Raw genomic sequence first — 11,374 nt, 5'->3', positions numbered from 1 at the left:
TTAACCTGAAAATAAAGATTGCATTGCCTTACATGCCTTAAATGTAGAAGGAGCTTCAAGCAAGAACAGAGTAAATATATTGTGCGGCACATAGAAATATTTTTCACTGAATCAATATTTTTTATAATAGAAATAAAAGGTGAATGGACTGGGATTTTCTTAAACTTTTTCATGTTTTCTTTTGTATCAAAATACAAGCTTGGTGTTTATTACCAAGTGCTCATGAAGCCATTTTGGTTTTCTGCAATATTAACATTCCGTCTTTGCCTTTGAGGGGCATTTATAATCTGAAGTGAAACTCTCTCATGGTTTAAATGTAAAAAATAAACATTCATCAACATTGCGACACGGATTTCTGTAACAGGTCTTTAGTTTCCTGCGCAGCTTGACTGAATCTGGTTTTGGGAGTCTGTGTCTATGAAGACAAAAAGAGCCATCTGTTTACTCCCTCCTGCCAGCTCAGTATCAATCATAGTTTTGATGTCGCCACAAAGAGGGAAAAGCAAGATGCTGAACACGCATTCACGCAAATGAAATCTGAAGGACAGAATCTTATAGTAAGGCACCGGAAAGTGCAATATTTTAACCAGTAAGGGTCAGACAAAATTTATGTTAGTGTGTGGAAGATTTAGCTTTTTTCTTCCACACTATCCACACAAGGCAGTATGGATTCATGATATTTTAATATTCTGAGTCTATTGTCTGAGTGTTGCAGCTGAAATTGAGACTCATTTGACAAGGCAACATATTTCCAATTTGTCGCTGTCCAATTTTAGTGAGTCTGTGTGAATTGTTGCCTCACTTTCCTGTTCCTACTTAACACTTGTGCTTGGTGTGACAGTTTGCTGTAGCCAATCTACTTCAAGATTCAGTGTGTTGTGCATTTACAAATGTACATCAACATTACTTGCTTAATTATTTATCTTTATTTTAGTCTGCCATTCTCCTCTAACATCACCAGTGTATATTCATATACACTCATCTGCTTCTCACTGACCATCTTCATTTTGTCTCATTTCTTTCTAAGTTTTTCTAAATAATGTCTTGCTTCATTTTTTCCATGGAATGTTCTTGTTTTATGAACTCCACCAATTTCCACAACACGATGCCTCCACCACCATACTTAAAGCATTTGCAAATGATAAAGACGCTGACAAAGAAAGAATGTTCTCATAGAATTTTTATTGCATTGAAAGCTGGAATATTTGTACAAAATTATTAGTTTTATAAATAATTTTAATTAAGGAGACCAGAATGTCTTCCAGTGCAGTTTATGGCTTTGAAACCACTTTCAGAAAAACTCATAAAACCACACAAAACAAATAGGCTCATGACATAAAACTAATTATATTAGATGTTGTTATAAATACCAAATAAAATGATTAGAATACTGACAAGGGTCTGAACCAGACAGACATTAAATTTTTTTTATCCTGAAAGCATGTCTTGAATTTACTTGTATGGGTCTCAAATTATAGGCCACTATGGTCATCAGTTCACAGCATCTTAGACTGAGTGCAAATGATGGTTGTTTGCCTTCTGGGCCTTTGACTTGCATTCAGTCCAATGCTGTATGAGTAATAATCAGCCAAATTCCATAGAAGCCAGTCGTTCACATTGCATAAAGCACATACATCATACAAAATCATGATGCACAAACACTGCATCACATTCTTTCAGACACCTGCACAAAGAAACATTTGGTTGTTCCAGCCTCACTGCCCATCTGTGCATGTATCTCAGTTGTGATTTCTTGATTATTTGGGGCATTTCAGAAGATCGTACTTCACATTGCTGGTGTGGTCCACCTGCCTGCGAGAATTCAGGCGCCAGTAGAAAAGATCTCTGCAGAAATAAATGTTGCCTGAAAGAGAAACGTTGATGTTACAACGACCACAATGTATGCCATGTTTTGTTGACGTTTGTGCATTTGGGTTCCCGAGCTTATTTGTAGAAGGCATGTTTACCTTTGTGCTGGAACACATCATGAGCATCATTAGGGACACCTGCAAAGATGGTGTCGGTATATTTGGGGTATCCTTTGTCAATCATTTGGTTCTTGAGATCAAACCTGTAGGGATCAGAGATAGATTGAGATCTACTGTATGTCCTTTAACAAGATGGGTTAATTTACAGATTTTGTCTAAAATAGGGGGCAATTTCTACTCACCTCCAGAAGTTCTCTCCACTGAAGAGAAGCACCTTGCTCTTCCCTCTATACAGCGCTCCCTCCACCTTCTGCACACTTGGGGGCAAACCAAGCTTCTCAATACTGTGGGGACCTAGCACACTGCTTCCTGTGTACACCCAGAACCTGCTTCCTAATGTAACAATAAAATATGATTAAAACTCTTTGTCTAACATTTCAGTGCTCTGATAAGCTCTTGAAAGAACACTCCTTACCTGAAAAGAAGTATAATTTTGTGGTCTGAACATCCTCAAAGGCAGAGTCAATGACAGCAGGTAGAGCTGGCCAACTCTGAGAAATGGAAAATGGTCCCGTTCGACCTACATCTGTCTTGCTTGATACCTTCCAGAAATACCTGTCAACCAGAAATGCAAGATTAGCACCTCAATAGGTTATGTTTCTAGAACATAAGTAGAACTAGCTATTTCCTTACCCATCTTTGAAGAAATGCAAATGTCTCTGAATCACAGTGATGGTGTCAACCTTGTGGATCTTGCAGGGGTCTTTGGTGGGATCTACAGTGGGTGACACCGTCACGACAGATGAACTAGTCGGATTAGGTATTACTGTGGCGTTGAGAGTAGGACCAGGGCCTATTTTATTTCCTGCAAAATATGGGAATGTTCTTTAAGGCAAAGTTTTCATGTGTTTGACGAAATTTATTGTGAAAGAGTACTGAGTTGTCCGCTCACCGTAGAGGTACTGAATACCATCAATGTCGTCCTGATCCAGGGAGAAATCCTCCACATAGTCTATAAAGGGGTACATGAGAGCTTCTCTAATGTTGGAGTGATCCAAACCCAGGGAGTGTCCGAACTCGTGGGCAGCCACCAGGAACAGGCTATAACCTGGAAGATAGCCGGTTAGAAATTTCATAAATCACATAAAATGATAAACGCAGCAGAAATTATTGTATTCATGTTGCTCACCCAGGTCAGGACAGAAACCCCATCTCTGGTCTCTATCATAATTGTCAGTGGTGGCACACCACAATCTGAAGTCTGACCTCCCGTCAGTCGTACATTCGTCATATGCCATCCCCTGAAATACAAAAGGAAAGTGGCAGGGATCTCCATTTGGGCTTGTCACAATTACGGTATTGTCTGGACAAACAGAGACAAAATAACTGTGGTTAAACAAAGCAACAAGCCACTGTGGCAGGACTTTCACACCTTGTGTTTTCTGTTACCCACCACGGTTGGGACAGAAGCCAAATCTATCGTGTCTATCATAGCTGTCAGTGGTGGCACACCACAATTTGCCGTCTGTCCTCCCAGCACTAGTACATGAGTGGTATTTCCTGCCCTGGTACACAAAAGGAAAGTGGCAGGCATCTCCCTCTGAGGTTCCTCCAATTACAGCAGTGTCTGGACAAACGGAGACAAAATAACTGTGGTTAAACAAAGCAACAAGCCACTGTGGCAGGACTTTCACGCCTTGTGTTTTCTGTTACCCACCACGTTTGGGACAGAAGCCATATATCCCGTCTGTGTCATAGTTGCTAGTGGTGGCACACCAGCGTTTTCCGTCGATGCGACCGTCGGTGGTGCAGCTCTTATACATACTACCCAGGAAGGTGAAGGGGAAGACACAGGGGGCTCCACCCGCATTTCCACCAACCGTGAACGAGACTATGAGGATTACAGTTGAAACCGTAGTTGGATGAGTTCCAGTTTTCCTTCACAAGCTCATAAACATAATTTATAAGTTCAGGCTCGTCATTTTTGTCATGCTTACGTTCACTTGGGCAGCCACCATATTTTCTGTCTTGGTTGTAGCTGGCTGTAGTTGCACACCAGGGCACGCTGTTGTTTACGCCTTCAGTGATGCAGGTGGTGTATGATTTCGTCCCGTAAGTGAAGGGGAAGTGACATATGGCACCTCCCGCATTGCCACCGTAAGTGTTCACCACTGAGAAGACAGATTGGAGTGTGTTAAAGGAAATCTGTGCAACAACACCAGAGGAAGGAGGAAGGTAGAAGCACGTGATTTCTGAGGTGTAGTTACCGTTTCCTTTTCCCAGAGTCCAGTATTCATCATCGTCAAAGTGGGCGTCCCCGTCAATGCCCACACCAGGAGCAAAGGCATGAGCTAGAACGCCACTCCTACCATCAAAGGGAAATAGATCCCCGTGGTCTAAAAAGAAGATGAAGCAGCTCATCAATGTTTGATTTTTAGAATTCAGCTTCTTAATTTGTTAGAGTGCAAATGTTTGACTTAGAAATGTAAAAAAGAGCACATACCACCTGTTCCAAAGGAGATCAGGATGTCTGCAGTGCCTTGAAAAAGGCGGGTAAACGTCAGAGGAGTGACATCACTCTACACCTTGAAGGCTCTTGCAACAACATCATCAGTCAGATTGCTGTCTATGTCAGGAGAATAGTTCAGGATCCTGAAGACACAGTGAACTCAAAATGACTATTTGATCCAGTCTGATGGAAACTAATCAACACTTTTAGTCCAGGTCGGTACCAAAACGCTGTTTGTCAACGTCCTCGGATGTCCAGTCGAGGGATCCGGGTCACGGCACCAAATTGTCGTGGAAAAAAATTATTACATAGCACTGTTCAGGTGAAATCACTAAATCAGGTTTATTCATATATTGTGCACAATACAGAGAGTTTGTGGGACAATCAATAATGAAGCAGTTCTGAATGGAAAGGTCCGCCTGGCAGAGTCAACACGAGTTTTATATCAAGGATAAGGAATTGAAACCAAATGGGTGAGACAGTCTGGTTCTCATGCAGCTGTGGGAAACAACTTCCAACCATGTACATGTAGCCCAAATACAGTGATCCCTCGCTATAATGCCATTCATCTTTCGCGGTCTCACTGCTTCGCAAATTTTTTTGTGCAGTTTTTTTTCACAGTGCATTGTGTTCTGCGTCCTGATTGGCTAAACAGTTTCCGAGCTCCTACTCTACCTGTGTACCAATAACGTTATGGTATTTAAATACAAGCAGGGGTGCTGACAGGAATTTTGGACCCCTTGACAAAAATTTAATTGGGCCCCCCTCACTCAGCTGCTGTTACAATTTCTTGAGTCTATCTGACCCATCAAAAGCGTCACAATTTCAAAGGCTTGCAACTAACTGCCTTGCTTTCTTCGGTCCAATACAGATAACTAGTACAATATTTACTGCTCATGAATTTTACATTCAAGAGTAAAATTCAGTATGCATACAGGCTTCATACAGTATGCAAGTAAGTTGTTTAATTTTTTTATATTACTTTTAGATTACTAAAACTAGTAATATCATTACTAGTAATATTATAATAGTAATATTATTCTATTAGTTTTAGATTCCTGAAATGTCTCTCCCCATGAGCAACAGTCAAAATATACATGAAGCAATCCAGACTTCTCAAAAAATGCTGTGTAGTTTCATTTTATTCAAGCTGCAATATTTAACTTAAATAAAAAAAATATGTTTTCACCATATTTGTTAAAGTTGTCACCATGTTGTGACAGTTTGTTATGAGATAGATAATCTGTCAAAACAATCAATCTCCTCCACCTCCTTCCTGAATTACTATTAATGGTTAAAGTAATGCACCTTTCTGACCAAAACAACCAATCAGAACCAGTAGGAGGGTCTTAGCGCTGTCAATCATCCTCATTCACTCACTGCTAAATGTGCTAATGGTGGAGAAGCAAATTATTATTACAGGAAAATCGTTGATCTGCTATCACTGGTAGCTTTGCTTACTAGACTAAACATTTACAACAGGCTATGCTAGCTGCAGAATAGCACAGAAGGAGGCAGAGGAAGGATGAGCCACATGAGATTGTGATTGATAGCACTAAACCTCTCCTGCCACTGACTGGTTGTTTCTAGAGAAAGCAGAGGAAATAGATTTTTCACAGATTACCTCTCATACCATAATGTCACAACATAATGACAGTTTTAACAAATATGTGGAAAAAATATATTTATATAAAAGTGACATACTGCAGCTTTAATTTCACCCAGGAGAGGGCAGGTCAGGAGGGACATGGGTTAGAGCTGCTGCTGAGCGACTCATCTGTTAAGTGGTAAAAGGTGCAAAGGACAAGTTAAATATATGAATATGTTGGTAATTTTTTTCCTTAATTCATTAAATGTTAGTGAAGTGGAGGTAATTAGTAGTCTGTAGTTAAGGTAAGTATGCTAAATGGCTGATAATCTCATACAGTCTACCCACCTCTTGGAGAAAAACTGAGCTATGAATTGACACTCTTGCCTTTTTCTCTCTCTCTCCCTCTCTCTCTCTCTTTTTTTGAAAACCTGATTTTATAACTTTTCTTAGCAGCATAGTAACTGACAACAATCATTCATGTCTTCCACTGACTGCTGCTAACAGCGTCATGATGAAGCGCTCCAAGCAGGAACGAACCCTATATTGCAGATAGCGGGCATGTGCAGGGGGCCGGGGGACGGGGCTAGGTTGTTTGAGCACCTGCCCCTTTTGCTCCTTGCCCCCAAGTGCCCTTTTGNACATCAAGATTACTTGCTTAATTATTTATCTTTCTGTCATTCTGAGTAGTCTGCCATTCTCCTCTAACATCACCAGTGTATATTCATATACACTCATCTGCTTCTCACTGACCATCTTCATTTTGTCTCATTTCTTTCTAAGTTTTTCTAAATAATGTCTTGCTTCATTGTTTCCATGGAATGTTCTTGTTTTATGAACTCCACCAATTTCCACAACATGATGCTTCCACCACCATACTTAAAGCATTTGTAAATGATAAAGACGCTGACAAAGGAAGAATGTTCTCACAAAATTTTTATTGCATTGAAAGCTGGAATATTTGTACAAAATTATTAGTTTTATAAATAATTTTAATTAAGTAGACACAGAATGTCTTCCAGTGCAGTTTATGGCTTTGAAACCACTTTCAGAAAAACACATAAAACCACACCAAACAAATAGTCTCATGACATAAAATATTAATATTAGATGTTGTTATGAATACCAAAAAAATGACTTGAATATCGACAAAGATCTGAACCAGTCAGACATGAAATTTCAATCCGGAGTTTTACCCAGAAAGCATGTGTTGAATTTACTTGTATGGGTCTCAAATTATAGGCCACTATGGTCATCAGTTCACAGCATGTTAGACTGAATGCAAACAATGGTTACTTGCCTTCTGGGCCTTTGACTTGCATTCAGTCCAATGCTGAATGAGTAATAGTCAGCCAAATTCAATAGAAGTCAGTCGTTCACATTGCATAAAGCACATACATCATACAAAAGACATGATGAACAAACACTGCATCACATTCTTTCAGACACCTGCACAAAGAAACATTTGGTTGCTCCAGCCTCACTGCCCATCTGTGCATTTATCTCAGTTGTTATTTCTTGATTATTTTGGGCATTTCAGAAGGTCATACTTCACATTGCCGGTGTGGTCCACCTGCCTGCCAGAATTCAGGCGCCAGTAGAAAAGATCTCTGCAGAAATAAATGTTGCCTGAAAGAGAAACGTTGATGTTACAACGACCACAATGTATGCCATGTTTTGTTGACGTTTGTGCATTTGTGTTCCAGAGCTTAGTTGTAGAAGGCATGTTTACCTTTGTGCTGAAACACATCATGAGCATCATTAGGGACACCTCCAAAGCTGGCCTCGGTATATTTGGGGTATCCTTTGTCAATCATTTGGGTCTTGAGATTAAACCTGTAGGGATCAGAGATAGATTGAGATCTACTGTATGTCCTTTAACAATATGCAATAATTTACAGATGTTTTGTCTTAAAAACGAGGGCAATTTCTACTCACCTCCAAAAGTTTTCTCCACTGAAGAGAAACACTTTGCTCTTCCCTCTATACAGCGCTCCCTCCACCTTCTGTACACTTGGGGGCAAACCAAGCTTCTCAATACTGTGGGGACCTAGCACACTGCTTCCTGTGTACACCCAGAACCTGTTTCCTAATGTAACAATAATAATGATTAAAACTCTTTGTCTAACATTTCAGTGCTCTGATAAGCTCTTGAAAGAACACTCCTTACCTGAAAAGAAGTATATTCTTTTGGTCTGAACATCCTCAAAGGCAGAGTCAATGACAGCAGGTAGAGCTGGCCAACTCTGAGAAATGGAAAATGGTCCCGTTCGACCTACATCTGTCTTGTTTGATACCTTCCAGAATTGCCTATTAACCAGAAATGCAAGATTAGCACCTCATCAGGTTATGTTTCTAGAACATAAGTAGAACTAGCTATTTCCTTACCCATCTTTGAAGAAATGCAAATGTCTCTGAATCACAGTGATGGTGTCAAACTTGTGGATCTTGCAGGGGTCTTTGGTGGGATCTACAGTGGGTGACACTGTCACGACAGATGATCTAGTCAGATTAGGTTTTTTTGTGGCGTTGAGAGTAGGACTAAGGCCTGTTTTATTTCCTGCAAAATATGGGAATGTTCTTTAAGGCAAAGTTTTCATGTGTTTGACGAGATTCATCGTGAAAGAGTACTGAGTGGTCCGCTCACCGTAGAGGTACTGAATGCCATCAATGTCATCCTGATCCAGGGATAAATCCTCCACATAGCTGTGCAAGGGGAACATGAGAGCTTCTCTAATGTTGGAGTGATCCAAACCCAGGGAGTGTCCGAACTCGTGGGCAGCCACCAGGAACAGGCTATAACCTGGAAGATAGCCGGTTAGAAATTTCATAAATCTCATAAAATGATAAACGCAGAACAAATTCTTGCATTCATGTTGCTCACCCAGGTCAGGACATAAACCCGATTTCTTGTCTCTATCATAGTTGTCAGTGGTGGCACACCACAATTTGAAGTCTGTCCTCCCGTCAGTCGTACATTGGTTGTATGCCAGGCTCTGAAATACAAAAGGAAAGTGGCAGGGATCTCCATCTGAGCTTGTCACAATTACGGTAGTGTCTGGACAAAAAGAGACAAAATAACTGTGGTTAAACAAAAGAACAAGCCACTGTGGCAGGACTTTCACACCTTGTGTTTTCTGTTACCCACCATTGTTGGGACAGAAGCCAAATTTCTGGTCTCTATCATAGCTGTCAGTGGTGGCACACCACAATTTGCCGTCTGTCCTTCCCTCACTAGTACATGAGTGGTATTCCTTGCCATGGAACACAAAAGGAAAGTGGCAGGCATCTCCTTCCGAGTTTCCTCCAATTACAGCAGTGTCTGGACAAACAGACAAAATAACTGTGGTTAAACAAAGCAACAAGCCACTGTGGCAGGACTTTCACGCCTTGTTTCCTGTTACCCACCACGTTTGGGACAGAAGCCATATATCCCGTCTGTGTCATAGTTGCTAGTGGTGGCACACCAGCGTTTTCCGTCGATGCGACCGTCGGTGGTGCAGCTCTTATACATCCTACCCTGGAAAATGAAGGGGTAGACACAGCGGGCTCCATTCGCGTTTCCGTCAAATGTGAACAAGACTGTGAGGATTACAGTTGAAAGTGTAGTTGGATGAGTTCCAGTTTTCCTTCACAAGCTCATAAACATAATGGATAACTTCAGGCTTGTCATTTCTGTCATGCTTACGTTCAGTTGGGCAGGCGCCGTATTTCTTGTCTTTGTCGTAGTCGGCTGTGGTTGCACACCAGGGTACGCTGTTGTTTACGCCTTCCGTGATGCAGGTGGTGTATGAGTTCGCCCCGAAAGTGAAGGGGAAGTGACATATGGCACCTCCCGCATTGCCAGCGTAAGTCTTCACCACTGAGAAGACAGATTGGAGTGTGTTAAAGGAAATCAGTGCAAAGAACACCAGATGAAGGAGGAAGGTAGAAGCACGTGATTTCTGAGGTGTAGTTACCTGCTCCTTTTCCCAGAGTCCAGTATTCGTCATTGTCAAAGTGGGCGTCCCCCAGAATGCCCACACCTGGACGAAAGGCATGAGCTAGAAGGCCACGCTTACCATCAAAGGGAAATTGATCCCCGTGGTCTAAAAAGAACACGAAGCAGCTCATCAATGTTTGATTTTTAGAATTCAGCTTCTTAATTTGTTAGAGTGCAAATGTTTGACTTAGAAATGTAAAAAAGAGCACATACCACCTGTTCCAAAGGAGATCATGATGTCTGCATCGCCTTGAAGAAGGCGGGTAAACGTCAGAGGAGTGACATCACTCCACACCCTTAAGGCTCTTGCAAAGGCATCATCAATCAGTTTGCTGTCCATATCGGGAGAATAGTTCAGGATCCTGAAGACACAGTGAACTCAAAATGACTATCTGATCCAGTCTGATGGAAACTTCTCAACACTTTTAGTCCAGGTTGGTACCAAAACGCTGTTCGTCAATGTCCTCGGATGTCCAGTGAAGGGATCCAGGTCACGGCACCAAATTGTCGTGAAAAAAATTATTACCTAACACTGTTCAGGTGAAATCACTCAATCAGGTTTTTTCATATATTGTGCACAATACAGAGAGTTTGTGGGACAATCCATAATGAAGCAGTTCTGGATGGAAAGTTCTGCCAGGAAGAGTCAACACATGAGTTTTATATCAAGGATAAGGAATTCAAAACAAATGGGTGAGACAGTCTGGTTCTCATGCAGCTGTGGGAAACAACTTCCAACCTTGTACATGTAAACCATGTAACGTAGTTATTTTGGTGAGAGTTCACAAGCATTTCATATAACAGATTTTAACTTATAGTAATTTTCCACCACAAGCTACAAGAGAGAGTCTTCTGAAACTATAGTTGTGTGTGTAGCAAAACATGTCATGATATAATTTGCTTCTGATTTTAGGCTGTGAAATGGTTTTTATTAAAGATGTAACCTACCAAGGCAAAAACATTTCTGGTGAAATCGCACGAGGCACAGGGTAGTATGTCAGTTTTTATTTTTCTCTTGATTTGCATGTTTTCCAACAATTTATGTTATCATTATTTAAACTTCCCTTTGCATGCCATAGCATGAACCAATGCCATCTGAACATCTATGATTTGTTATTTTGTATAAAGTGCTTTTAACAAAACTGAAACCCTGCCTTAAAAACCAATTTATTACCAAGCAAACGTTTTTTTTATATAACTAGAACATATTTGGTAGAATAAAAAATCTCACTCTGTAATCATTAATGTAATGACGCATAGTATTTCTTCCTTCCACTCACCTGTATGTAATATCGTTATGGTCCCATTTGTGTACCCCGCCATATACGTTGTAATTGGCCACATCAGGAACACCACAGCGAGGTCGC

At 40.8% G+C, this 11,374-nt stretch overlaps 1 pseudogene; it reads right to left on the bottom strand.

Annotated features, from left to right (window-relative positions):
• Positions 1 to 1,740: 1,740 nt before the first annotated feature.
• LOC106956278 (matrix metalloproteinase-9-like) overlaps positions 1,741 to 11,374 on the bottom strand; it is a 13,076-nt pseudogene continuing 3,442 nt past the window's right edge.

This window comes from Poecilia latipinna, unplaced genomic scaffold (assembly GCF_001443285.1).
Source record: "Poecilia latipinna isolate Pla-1442-1.1 unplaced genomic scaffold, P_latipinna-1.0 Scaffold804, whole genome shotgun sequence".
NCBI lineage: Eukaryota > Metazoa > Chordata > Actinopteri > Cyprinodontiformes > Poeciliidae > Poecilia > Poecilia latipinna.
This window is presented reverse-complemented; position numbering and strand designations above follow the sequence as displayed.